Source organism: Equus quagga, chromosome 22 (assembly GCF_021613505.1).
Source record: "Equus quagga isolate Etosha38 chromosome 22, UCLA_HA_Equagga_1.0, whole genome shotgun sequence".
NCBI classification, from domain to species: domain Eukaryota; kingdom Metazoa; phylum Chordata; class Mammalia; order Perissodactyla; family Equidae; genus Equus; species Equus quagga.
Window position 1 is genome coordinate 3,224,949 of NC_060288.1, and position 13,036 is coordinate 3,237,984.

The window sequence follows — 13,036 nt, forward strand, 5'->3', positions numbered from 1 at the left end:
GCTTCTGAGGATGCAGATGGTGATAAGGATTGCAGTTGTTCAAGGCCGTGGGGGAGGAGAGCTGGACCCACAGCCTGGACTCAGAGATGTGCAGATCCCAGGGGGCAAAGGTGAAGGGGTAGTTTCTAACTAATCTGAAACTTGAGATCCGAAGTGCTTTCTTTAAAAGACCCTCCTTAAATCCTTTTTTGGCCTCATAAAAAATTCAACTATCAAATGATGTCCTTTCCATATGGTGAAAAAATACATTAAGGGGATAAAGAGGTCAAAACTTGTGCTTTACAATTCCTTGTTGAGCAAGAAAAAGTATTTAAGCTGTTCCCACCCCTTGATGGGGTCCTTCTCTCTTGCTTGCTTTGGCTGATGATGTAAGTGCAAGCAGTAACGGAAGCCCGGTCAGAATAAGCAAACTGATGGAGCGTTGGAGGCGAGGGTTGGAGCAGAATTGTTAGCTATGGAATGCCTGTCTCTCTGGACCTCCCCGTGTACACAGTGAGGAGTCCCAGACTTTCATTGACTTTAAGAACAGCTCTTCTGGGACTCTGAATAGGGGTGCAAAGGGAAATTGTCTTCTCAGGTTGGCGGCTTACGTGGACCATGACAGAAAGAACTGATGGATAAACGCCAGTGAAGGTGCGTAATATGTCCCCCCACACAATCTAAAATGACCTTCACGTGCCCTCCAAAACATCACTATATTCCTTCAGCCCTTACCTTGCTCTGCCTCCCAGAGTCTGTCTGACACTGGCAGAAACCCCGCCGTTATATTTCTCTCTGCCCTCAGGAACAGTTACCAGTTGGGGGAAAAATAAGGCCAGGAAATTGTTGCTATGGGCTCTGTTTTGTGGAAGTTAAAATGCTGGAGCAAGAATCTGATTGCTTGATAGCTCCATCTCCCTCTCTCTCTCCCCACCATCCCTTCTCGCACTCTCCCTCACCCCCCCACTTTTTCTACTCTCCCCTCCTCCCTCCACTAGACTTCCAGTCCTGCCCCCACACCGGGCCGGAGGAGAGCCTTACAGGTTGTCAATGAAATATGGAATTATTTCCTTTGATGGCTTAGATAATAGTAGGAGCCAAGGCAATGAGTGAGGTCGGCTGAAACCAATGCAGTCCTGCCCGGGACTGGAGAGCCAATCGCAAGAGCAGAGGGCGGGGCGTCGGCGCCAGCAGATAATTGCTAAGTGCCTCGCTAGCACAGTTGGTCGGAGCTGCTGAAAGGTCTGGCCGCAGAGACAGGAACGCGTAATCCTCAGCGTGCTCGGTCCCGACAGCATCCTTCCACGGCTCGGCAGAGCCGCGAGCCTCCGGGCACCAGCCCCTCTGCTCCGCGGAAAAGGTACTCCTGCCTGCGTCCCGGGGGGTGCTGCTCTTGCTGTTCCATTCTCAGTGGCTTGCGGTTTAGCATATGTAGAGGGATTGCAGAAAGAAAAGTTTAGGGAACGAAATGTGGCAAACGTGGGAAATCACCGTCTTTTGTTGGGAGGAAAACGAGCTGACAATTTGGAAAACTTCTGCGCTGTGTGGAACTGGGTTTGTTTACTACTCTGTCAATTAGCTGCGCTAAGGTCTGTGGAAATAGATCTGGTCTTGGGCTAGGGTGCCTGCAGGGTTGGGGTGTAGATTCAGGTGGTTGGGTGAAAGGAGTTGGACCCCCGGATGTGCTGTTGCCTGGCGGACCCACCGTGGGGAGGCTGATTCTGAGCAGCGGGATTGGTTGGCTGGGATTTCCGCTGTAGAATCTGCCCCCGTTTCATCACCTTAACCTGCCTTCCTCCAACTACTGTGACCTTTAACTTGAGTCCTTCCTTGAACTTCTGTCTCCTTCTCCCTCCTACCCCTTGCCCACACTGTCTCAGTCCATTTTATTTGTTGGAAGGAGAAGTGGCCTGGGGTGTGGGTGACTGCCTTGCTTGACCTGATGGACATCTGCATGTCACACAACTTGATGAGAAACCAACAAAACAGTTCTCAGAGGAAAAGAACTCAATTGATTAGCTCCCGAAAACTCTGGAAGACTTTCCAGGCTTGGTGCGTACTGAAATAAAGGGGACAGACCTACAGTTTATCCCGTGTGAAGGTTACCCCCGTACCAGAGAAGGGCTGTCCAGTGCTGAGAAGCCAGCAGCTCTGGGAGGTGGAGGCTGGTGGGAGAGGCAGACCCTCAGGGCTGGGTCTGCCCATGCGCTCAGGTGAGTCTGTCACCAGGAGGGTGCTGGAGCCACCAGCCACACTGCTTGTGATGCCTGCTCTTCAAGTAAAAAGCTCGCCACGGCAGGCAACTGGTTCAGCCTTGTAGCAGCCTTCGGCATTCTCAATTGTGGGACCTCTAGGACCTCACTTGCTCTGAAACCCAAGTTTGGAGCTGAGGAAAACTCTTTTTTGGGAGCTTCTGAGCTTCTGTCCACAGGAGAGGTGGGCCTCCTAGGAAGCAGGTCTCCATCGAGGAGAGGGGATGTGCTTGGTGTTGAACTTCCTTCCTGCTTTCAGGCAGACAGCTCCTAGTTGAGTGCCCCACACTCCAGTGAATTCCAGGTATGTCCTCCGACCTGCTGGAAGCTCTGCAGCTGCCAGGCCGGGGACGATCTTCCAAGTCCCTAAGGCTCTGGGGAATTCAGGTGAAATTCCTCACGCTGCTATCTGTCTTAGACCTGAAGCTGAGGAGCTCGCTTCCAGTCCTGGCAAAAAGTGAACGTTCTGGGAGGCATGCTCCAGCGGCACCTAGATCCGCTGACGCCCTCCTGCCGAGGCGCAGGTGACAGCCTCCATTCTCTGGCTCCACAAATCACTTTCACTTTTTAATTCTTATTTTCTCTAACTGCCACAGCAGGTCCTCCTCCTTCTCCTTTAGGCAGCTATTTTGGGTGGGAGCTGTTATTGTTGAAGCTCTACTCACAATGGTTAAAAAAACAGCTGCCTCACTTTTTTTTTTGGTCAGGACACAGTCAGCTTTCTCTTCTGCACATGTTGTCTGACAGCAGAGAAAACAAACTTGCAGCCCCCAAATTACCACCTTTGTGTTTAGGAGCCTGGAGTGGACACCGGGTCTTGATTGGCTGCTGAGCATATCAGGCCCCGGACCTCCCCCTCTGTGGTCTGTCTAGAGCGTGTGACCCCCAAGGGAGCCCAGGAGAGGCGGCGCCCAGCAGCTGGGGGCTTTGGAATGAGGGCACCTTGATCTTCACGAAGGCAGTAATAAAACGAGAAAGTGCTCTCGAATTTGAGGGGTGTCTAGAACCAGGAACAGGTAGCAAAACTGGGGGTCTCTTCAACAGATGTTGAGCTGCTAGATTTCTATCATGATAGAGGACATTAAAAGTAAGGCTTTTAAAGAGGCTCCTGAATGGTGACTCATGCAGAGAGAGGGAAGTGGCAGGGCGGGGGAGGGGCGAGGGAAGCTGGAAAGTGCAAGTGGGACACAGCGGAGCTCTTGCCTCTCCTCCCGCTCCCTCCTCCTCCTCGTTCCTCTTCCTTGTAGTTTCCCATTTGGAACAGAGATCATTAAAATAACAACTTGAGACTAAAAAAAGCATAATAGGAGCTGAAGAATAACTGATGAAATGCAAAACACCATCATTGTGACTTCACCTTCGATGGGGCATGATACCGAGGATCCAGCCCTCCGCTGTGGCTCTGATGTGATCCAGTTAGGATCATTTAATTGCTGGTGTTAGGCTGATTGGTTCCTTGAGAAGCCCGGTGCCTGTTTGTGTATAGAGGGACTGATCGGTTCTCAGGAAATCAAATTTGTTGCTTGTCATTTCATCAAACACAGTAGCTTTAGCCAGGACCCTCGATAGGCACCATCCATGGATCTAGCATTTTCTCCTCTTCCCGGTTGGCCAACTAGGATCTCTCTCTTTCAACCACTGCGCTGTGAGGGGGTTGCCTCTTTCTGCTTTCACGAGCCGGGGTGATTGCCCTGGCAGGTGACAGGCCGTCCTTACTTACCTGTGCCTCTTCCTGTTGTCCTTCCCATCATAAACACATCAGGAAACAATCTCTGCCAATCTGCATTGATTTTGTCATTTTGTGCAGATTTTGCTGTTAAAGAAAACTGTCCCCAGAAATAGGGTTGAAAGCCTATTAACATTTTTATCAGAGAAGAGCCTTTTAGTCTTCTATTTTAAAATTTAATTTTGTGGTTTTGGGGAAATCAAATAAGCACGTTTATTGTGTTAGGTGTTGCTGTTGAAATGTCTTCTTTTTCTTTGGTGGATGTGTGACCTCCCCGGTTATCCTGGGGGGGAGCATGTGTGTGTGTGTCTGGAGGTCTGAAATGGTCTGGAGCATCCCCTGAAAGGTGAAGAGGTTGGAGCACGATGCTTCTGTTTGTTGAAGACGGGGTGAAGCTGTTTTGAAATCTAAGCTCTGCAATGTATTCAGCACGCTCTTTCCCCGCTTCCTTCTTCATTTAGGGAAGGTCGCAGCCGAAATTATTAGTGAGTACTTCACCTGACTCACTTTTCCTTACACTCACATGCCCCCTCTTCCCTCCCCGTTAGGGAGATATTTCACATCGAAGCAGGTCCCTGAATCTGATATGTGCCTCACTTTCTTTCTTCCCTTCTGGTTCTTTCTTCCTGTCACTTAAGGGCACTCTAGAGGTTGAGATTTAATTGAGGACACCCTACTCACCTCACATCTGAGACAGTTAACCGGGGGCCGGTCAGGAATCCTGGGAAGCACAAGGAGTTGGCGTTTGGGGGCAATGAGGTCATCCTCGCTCCAGGTTCCGTGTTGCGCAGACCTCATGAGGGCACCTGGGTGGTGCAGCCGCCCTGCGTGAGGCAGGCAGGCAGATGCGTCTGAGTAGGAGCCTCTTAGAAGCAAAGGGGTTCCCACCAGGCGCAGCCCTCACCATTCTGCCGTCCTGAGGCACATCCACGCTCAGCCTCCACACACAAGACTGACCTCGGAAACCTTAGCGAGCAGTGAAATTTGTCCGTCATTCTCCCAGTTTCTTTGTTCTTTGTTTTCTTCTCACCCCTAAATCTCTCTAGCAAGAGTTGGAAAGGACTAAATCCACTTTAGGTGGGAACAGTTGAGAGTGTCACCATTACAGAGGTCTCTGAGTTCTTCATGGAAACCAAAGCTGTTACTGGCAGAGTTTCAGATATCTGCTAGTGGGATTGGAAGGGTCGAGATCCAGTTTGCATAGGGCATGTCTTCGCAATTGTGGCTCTTTGCTTTTTAGTTAAGGCTGGTCCTGCTCTTACCCACGTCGAGGACATGCTGCAGCCACTCAGGGCGTTGTGCTGGCGATATTTGGGGTCTAGCACTGGAGCGTGGTCCCTCTGACCTCGGGCGCTGCATTTACTTGCCCTTTCTGACTTCCAGTTCCCTGGTCGTAAAGCCAGGCGGTTGGACTATGTTCTCGTTGATCCCTTTTTGCTCTGACCTTCTCTCTGGATTTTGCTACCGGAGTCCAAGATCCGGCAGGGGTGATACAGCTCAGAAGGCTGCGGAGCTTGCAGAGCACCCTCCAGTGCGGGCACAGTGCTCAGTGATGCTTTCAGGGCTGGAATCCATGAAGGCAGGTCGGAAGGAATGGTGGATGTTACACCAGAAGAAAAACAGGCTGAGGGGTGATGTAATAACTGATTTTGGTTTAGGAGGGGATGTTATATGGAGGATTGCGACCAGCTGTTCTCCGTCTCCAGTAAGGATTGAACGAGAGAAAATAGACAGAAATTGCAGCAGATGGACTTAGATTAGGTATGAGGAAGAATTTTCCATCAGCAAGAGTTGTTAAAAAGGGAAGGTTGTGGAGCCCCTGTGATGATCTTTAGGAAATGGATAGGCAGGAGATTCAGCTGGAGGAGGAGGCAGAGAGCTGTGAGGTGGCGAAAGGCAGGGGCTGCCTAGTCTTGGGATCCTGGCCCTTTCCTGGTGAGGGTCCTTTTTTATTCCTCTGAAACCTCACCTTTGCTCTGAGGCTATCAAAGTGGCTGAGAATTAAAGTCCTTGGGACGAGTGGGAAAGGAGTGCAGCCAAGCCCCCTGCCCTCCTGGGCTCTGTCTTGACTGGCAGGTCCCGTCTTCTGCTTGAGGATCTCTCATCATGTCTACTCCTTCCTTTCCAGACAAGGCAAATGAGGCCCAGAGAGGTAACAGGCCTTGGTGTCGTCACACAGTGACCTGATGGCAGAGCAGGGACCAGAATCCAGGTCCTCCGTCTTGAAAGTCAGTGTTGTTTTCTTTGTGGCTCGTTTTTTTCCTTATTTACAAATTGAATAGACTGTTGGTTTTTCTGGGCTCCTAATTTCTCTCTAACCAAATGGCAGAGAGAGAGAGACACCTGCAGTTAAGCAGTGTTTATTGAGTGATGGTTACTAACGTCGTGGACTCAACTTCAGCTCCCCTGGTTTATACAGCAAACTCTCTAGTTCCCACTCACTGGCTGGGAAGGGGCCAGTGCCTGGCAAGGGTGGCGGAATGCAATCCAGAAACTGGGATGGAAACGGGGCACAGGGTCTAGCCAGGAGGAGCAGGAAGAGATAGGAACAAAGTAAAAGATTATTTCGTCTGAATCTTACAAAGGTAAGAGACTTTAGATATCCAGCTCATTGGAGAAATGAAAGAGGAAGTCCACAGCATGCATAGGCTCGGGGTAAGACCCTTCATCGGTCACCTGTACAAAACCAAACAGAATTTAGAATTTCATTCAGATTCTCATTTCTGAGAGAAGCTTCTACAATGAGGGGGCTAAAATTCTACATTCCTTCCAGCCAGACTGGATTCATTTCTGGGCAGACGCATCTCCTGGGTGTGCTGGGATCCCCACTGGAGGGGCGTTAGGGGGGGCCCGGGAAGGTGTAACTGCAGCTGCGGGGGGCGGGCCAGCCCAGGGCCCAGACGCTGGCTCACGGTGGGGCCGGGAGGAGCTGGTGTTGCCGTCCAGCCTGAGGCCTCTGGATGAAATTGAGCCCCACACTCTTGAAAATGAGGCAGAGGCTGTGGAGGGCTTTGTCTTATGGTGGTTTGAGCCATGTAGGAAGCAGGATGAATTGATGCAATGATCACCACAAAATAAATTCATAATTAGCAAGCACATGTTTGTAGTCACTGAGGAAAAGGAAGAAAACACAGTTTGTGCTGGGCCAGCTAGGGGTCAGCAGCAAGTGCCCAGCGGGGAGGGCACGACCCTTCCACACAGGCAGCCTTCTGGCATGTCTCTGTGCTAACAAAGGCATCCTGAGCCATTGTGCCCAGCACTGAGGCAGGCACTGGGGGTCTACCAGAAACAAGATAGGTGTGGTCCTTCTCCTGCGGAACTTCCGTGGAAAGACCATCTGCTCCAGAGGCAGCCGAGGGGATGTCTGTCCAGGGAATGGCTGAGCCACAGCAGGAGAGGCACAGTGGGCACTAGGGCCTGGGCTTCCCAGGATGTGAGATGGGCTTGTAAGATGGAGAGAGCTTGGGAAGATGAAGAGGAGAGAGGCGTTGGGATAGCATGAGAAAGGATGCGAAATCCAAGGAATGTGGAGCCTGTCCATAGAAGACGAAGGAGCCCACGACCCACAGAGAGACCCTCCAGAAATACACCAGATGGGCAGGCCAACCCGGGGTGGCCCCAGTCCCAACCCTCCTGTCGGCCATGTCTTTTCCATTCAGAATGACATTCAGCCGACTTCGCGTTTCTCTCCTCAGTTCTGGTGCTACGGACTGCACTAGAATACAATAAGGTGTAGTAAGGATGATAGTAGTATGTTCTGGATGCAGAGCACATGTGCTTATCCTTACTTGGCCTGGTCGGAGGAGGCCTCATGGAGAGAGGAACAGCTAATAGAGACTTGAGAAACAAAAAGGATCCCATCAGGTGGATAAGGGAGGGGTGGGAAGGAGGGCAGCCACCTTTGCAGGACTCAGAAGCATGAACCAGCATAGGGTGTCAGGGCACCATGAGTACTACTTGGGTGTTGCTGCATCTGAGCACACAAGCTGTATTTTGGGGGTGGGAGAGAGGAAGGGTTGTGGGTCCTCCCACATAGGGAGGGATTAGCTGGCCAAACTGAGGAACGAAAGAGTTTTAAGCAGGAAAAGACAGAGTCACATTTGCATTTAGGAAAAATGAGCTGTGCAATGGAGCCTGAGGGTGAGGTTTGGGAGGGGTAAGCCTGGAGTAGAGAGGCTGGTTCTGAAGTAATTTGCTGCCGTCCAGGTGAGAAATGAGGAGGCCTGAAGGAAGGCAATGCAATGGAAGCACTGGAGGGGACAGCATCAAAGGGCGATCCTCTGACTTCGTAAGTTACACTAGATCAGGCAAAAATGAAGAGGAATTATTCATCCCCAGGAGGAGAAGCTGACAGGTGACGAGGAAAGGTCACACTGTTAGACTAAAGAGAGAGAAGTGCCCCCCACTGAAGACAGGATGAGAGCAAATGGGTTTAAGGGACAAGACAGGAAAAGGCTATGAGTTAGACGTTAGCATTAACGCCTTAATGGAGGGCATTGTTAAACATGGAGACAGGTCATCAAGGGAGGCCGTGGACTAATTCTCTTCTCCACAGAGTATTAAAAAATCAGTCTGTTCCCTGAGAGAAAAGCGGGCAAAGGATGTGAATAGATAGTTCACACACAGAGAAAAGAAACAGAAATGTCCAGAAAAATGTGGAAAGTCTCCAACCTCACTAATAATTAAAATATGAAATTAAAAGGAAGACACCATTATCCAACTACCAGTTGAAAATGATAATATCTGGTGTTGTTAAGAGTGCTGGGAAATGGACATTTTCTGAGTTCGCTGGTGGGAAGATAATTTGCAAATAGGGGAGATGTCTCTCAAAAATATACCCTTTGAACCAGTAAGCAATTCCGCTTCTAGGAGTTTATCCTAAGGAAATAATCAGAGCTGTGCAAAGTAGTTCTAGTCAAGGATCTTCCTTTCAGCATTACTCATTATAACAAAACATTGTATGGGGGGATGAATTAGATCTAAAATGGCTCATCTACAAAATGGAAATCAAGGAAGTTATTCAAATTAGATTGAATCATATATAAGAATATGGGAAAATGCTACTAATGTATATTAAGTAAATAAAAGTTTAAAAGTAAACAGAGTATAAATGCAATTTTGTAAAAAAATAAAACAGATGTATACAGTCGTGAAAAGCGGAATGGAATACAATATATCTAAGTGATACCACTGCTTCTTTTCGGGTTTTAGGAAACACATGATTTTTTATTTTGTTAAACTTTTCTGTATTTCCCAAAATTCCTACAGTAAATATATTGTGTTACAATTCGGAAAAACATGCTCTTTAAATCAGTTACTCAAACCACCAACATTCAAGCAGTGACTAACCACGTAGTGATGTGGCAGGCACGCTGTTGCTCGCTACAAAGCATGACATGGCTGGGCGTCCTCAGGCCATTTGGTGAATTACATGAATGCGCACGGGGAACGAGGCACGTGCTCCCCCGCATTGGTCAGGGCTAAATGTTTGCTTCAGAGGTTGAAGTGGAGGCTCTCTGTGCAGGGAATGGCGACCATGGGCTGTGGCATCCTCGTCCCTTCCTCCCCACCTCATTCTCACCCTCCACACGCATCTCCGGGCCCTGTCACTACAGTGGTCAGACTTACCTTAGCATTTCAGGCTCTGTGTTGTATGCATCGCATACATCTGCTGACTTCACAGGCGGAGAAGTTGAGGCTCTGAGAGGCTGTGACTTGGCCAGAGTCACAGAGCCAGTGCGTGGCAGAACTAGCTCCCAAGGAACTTGGATATCAGAGCCCGCACCCTGTCCAGAGCCGGCTGTCCCATAGGGCTGTTGAGGATGCTGGCAGATTTCCATCAGGAAGGTGTGGAGCCACCTTCCCCTCCTTCCCAGAAGCCATGCCTTTTGCTTAATTCGCTTATTATTTGAGACCAAATGGACACACTGACAGCTGCCGCATTTAGGGGAGGGGCTTTCGGTGCTGGAGGCTCTCCAGAGGCTGCTCTCCCTCTGCCTCCTGACCGAGTGTCTCATTCGTTGCTGCCTTTTTGGAGCACGTTTGCTTGTCGCTGTGGTTTCCTTTGTGGCATAAACCCTGGGCAGCCCGAGAGTCCTGGTCTGGGTAGAAGTCACAGCTGACTGGCTCCATGATGTGAGTCCGGGCCACGTAGGGGCTCTGGGGCGCCTTCCCTCAGCAGGGCAGGTGGCAGCTCTGATGGACATGTCCTTGGGGTTTTCCTAGGTTTAACTGGGAAAAGTGGCTAGGCCTACTGGAAGGTAGGGCAGGATGAGGAGCCGTGTGAGCTGAGCCACGTGGCTGGTTTGCTGCTCTATTTATTTTAATAATAATGCGCGTTTGTATGGTGTTTTGTATTCACAAGCCTTGGAGGTGGGTGGGGAAGGTGTCATGCCCATTTTGCAGAGGAGGAAATTGATACTTGGGAAGGCGAAGCCACCCGTCTCCGTTTGTAGGGACAGTAGGCAGAAGAGCCAGCATGCAACGAGCCAGATTTTCTGGCTGTAAATACCGCCCCACCTCGTAATCCTTGCTGGCCTTCATGTCCTGGGTGAAGGAGGGTGGGGCATAGCACCCTGTGTGGCCCTGGCAGATCCTTGAATAGTGAACAGTAGCACAGGAGGTGACTTCTGGTACAGGGTGCATTTACCTGTGTCCTAACGTGAGGCTGGTGTAGGTGCTGAGAAAAGTGGATGTCAGTGAGGGGCAAGTGGTCTCAGGAGCTCATGGAGGCAGAGGTCCTGAACCCTGAGCACGCAAGGATGAGGGTGATTTGGACAGAGGAGGGACATTCTTGGTGTGAGTGGCAGTCTGGAGGCCAAGAGTCATTGTGGGATGTGGGGGTGCTGAGGGGCTGCTAGGCTGGCTCAGGGGTTCCTTGGGTGCCCACCATTCCAGGCTTTACTCTGTTCTCAGAAACCCCTTCTGTTCAATAAGCTGGGACGATGTGGCTGTGAGAGGAGGGGGAGATTGGGAGGAGGGAATGGGTTGAGGGTTGTCATATGGATTCTCTCCCTCACGCTGCCTCTCTTGGTTTTGTTCCTGCTGAAAATGAAGTTGCCCTGTAGGGTTCCAGGAAGACAGAAAGAGATCTGGGTGGTTCCTAGTCTGCCAGCCCTCCCCCCTGCCTGGAACTTAGGGTTTTCAGAATGTGGGAAGAGGAAGGAAAAGTTATGAGACAAAAAGAAAAATGAAAACTATGGGAGCAGAGGGGGGAGTGGGTGGGAACTCAAGAGGGATCTTTGGGATTGAGGGAGCAGCTTACAGCACGTCAAGCAAACCTGAGCATAACCTCTTTCTAAACTGTAGACTTGTATGTGTGATAAGACACAAACAAGAAAGGAAAGAGAGTCTGAAACTACCCTTTAGTTTCAAATTTTTAGGCATTTGGTTATCACCCTCATTTTACAGAGAGGGGACTGAGACATGGAGGGGTTGGGACTCACCAGGGTCCCACTGCTGGGCCCAGTGCACTGTCTGCTGTGCCACCCTGTCCATCTCACCTCTTCTGGGTCCAAGCAGGTGACTGTGAGGGCTCTGCAGGAGAGGGAATGAGGCTCCATCTGCCTCCAGGGCAGCCCCTTCTCCATTTCTCCATTCTACCAACTCCTGATTTCTAGGAGACTCTGCAGAGAGATGCGGGCAGCCGGCGGGCAGCCCCAAGTCACTGGGGAATGGTTTGCTTGTCTGTTCTCTGAGACAGGTCAGTGAGGGAGGGAGACTGCTGACTCCAGGGTTGTGAGAGCTTTGAGCTGTCGCCCTGCTCTTTGATTTCTCCATGATGGAAACGACATGCTTCTCTTCCCCATCCTTTAGTTTCCTTGATAGGAACATGAGCTTCTGAAATTTTTGTTCATTTATTCATTGCTCAAAATATTGAGACTCAACAATCACAGTTGTAAGCTTTTAGAATACAGGAACGGACAACACTGGCTCAGTCTCCATCTTCTCATATATATAATTATAATATATATCATATTATAATCTAGTGGGGGGAGGCAGATGGTGAACAAATCTGTAAATATGTAGGAGGGCGATGAGCGAAATGGGGAGAAATGAAGCAGAGCAAGGGGTCAGGGGTGTGTGGGGAGGGTGCGTCCAGGGGGGCCTCAGTAATGAAGTCACACTGGAGCGGAGGCTGAGGGCAGTGGAGGCTGGTCCATGTGGATGTTTCGGGGAAGAGCAGTCTGCCCAGGAGAAGCCCGGAGCTGGAGGCACTGGAGGTGTCGAGTGCAGCAGTGAGGCCAGCGTGAGGTCCTCAGACCACTGGGAAGTTCTGAGCAAAGGAGCAGCATAGTCTATGATTTACACGGATCGCTCTGGCTGCAGTGCGCATGGAGAACACGCTGTGGGAGGGCCAGGTGGAAGCAGGCGCCAGCTTAGGAGGCACTGATCCTGGAGAGAGAGGGGGTGGCTTGGATTTGGTTTGTAGCAGTGGAGGAGTGTGGAGTGGTCAGATTCTGGGTATATTTTGAAGGTGGAACCAATGGGGTTTGCCAATCGGTTGAAGGTGGGGTTTGAGAGAAAAAGAGCATTCATGGATGACTTCCAAGGCTTTTGCTATGAAATGGAAAAGTTTGTGGAAGGAGCAAATTGAGGGAGAACAGGAAATGAGGAGTTTGTTTTGAGCTGTTAGACATCTAAATGAAATGTCTACCAGTCAGTTGGGTTATGGGTCTGGAGTTCAGAGAGGAGGTCTATGCCAGAGAAAAATCTTGGGAGTTGTCAGTGTATTGATAGTATTTAAGGTATGGGACCAGAGGAGACCATCTAGAGCGTGAGTGCAGATAGAGAGGAGGTATAAAGGCACAGTTCTGGGAACTCCAATATTTATACATCTTGGGTAAGATTTGGCAAACTTTTTCCTTAAAGAGCCAGATACTAAGTATTTTAGACTTTGTGGGCCATACAGTCTTTGCTGCAGTGACTCAGCCTTGCTGTTGTAGCACAAAAGCAGCCCTAGACAACATATAAATGAAGGAGTGTGGCTATGTTCAATAAAACTTTATTTATAAAGACAGACAACTGGGGGGCCGGCCCCGTGGCTGAGTCGTTAAGTTTGCGCTCTGCATCAGTGGCC

General features: G+C 50.0%; 1 protein-coding gene across 3 annotated transcripts in view; it reads left to right on the plus strand.

Moving 5' to 3' along the window:
• The first annotated feature begins 1,234 nt into the window (after positions 1-1,234).
• The window catches only part of ZMAT4 (zinc finger matrin-type 4), a 317,539-nt gene continuing 305,737 nt past the window's right edge, over positions 1,235-13,036 (plus strand). For all 3 annotated transcript variants that reach the window (XR_006886617.1, XM_046648399.1, XM_046648400.1), the window contains exon 1: positions 1,235-1,339. The gene's annotated coding sequence lies outside the window, so the exon portion shown is untranslated. The remainder of the gene's footprint in view (positions 1,340-13,036) is intronic.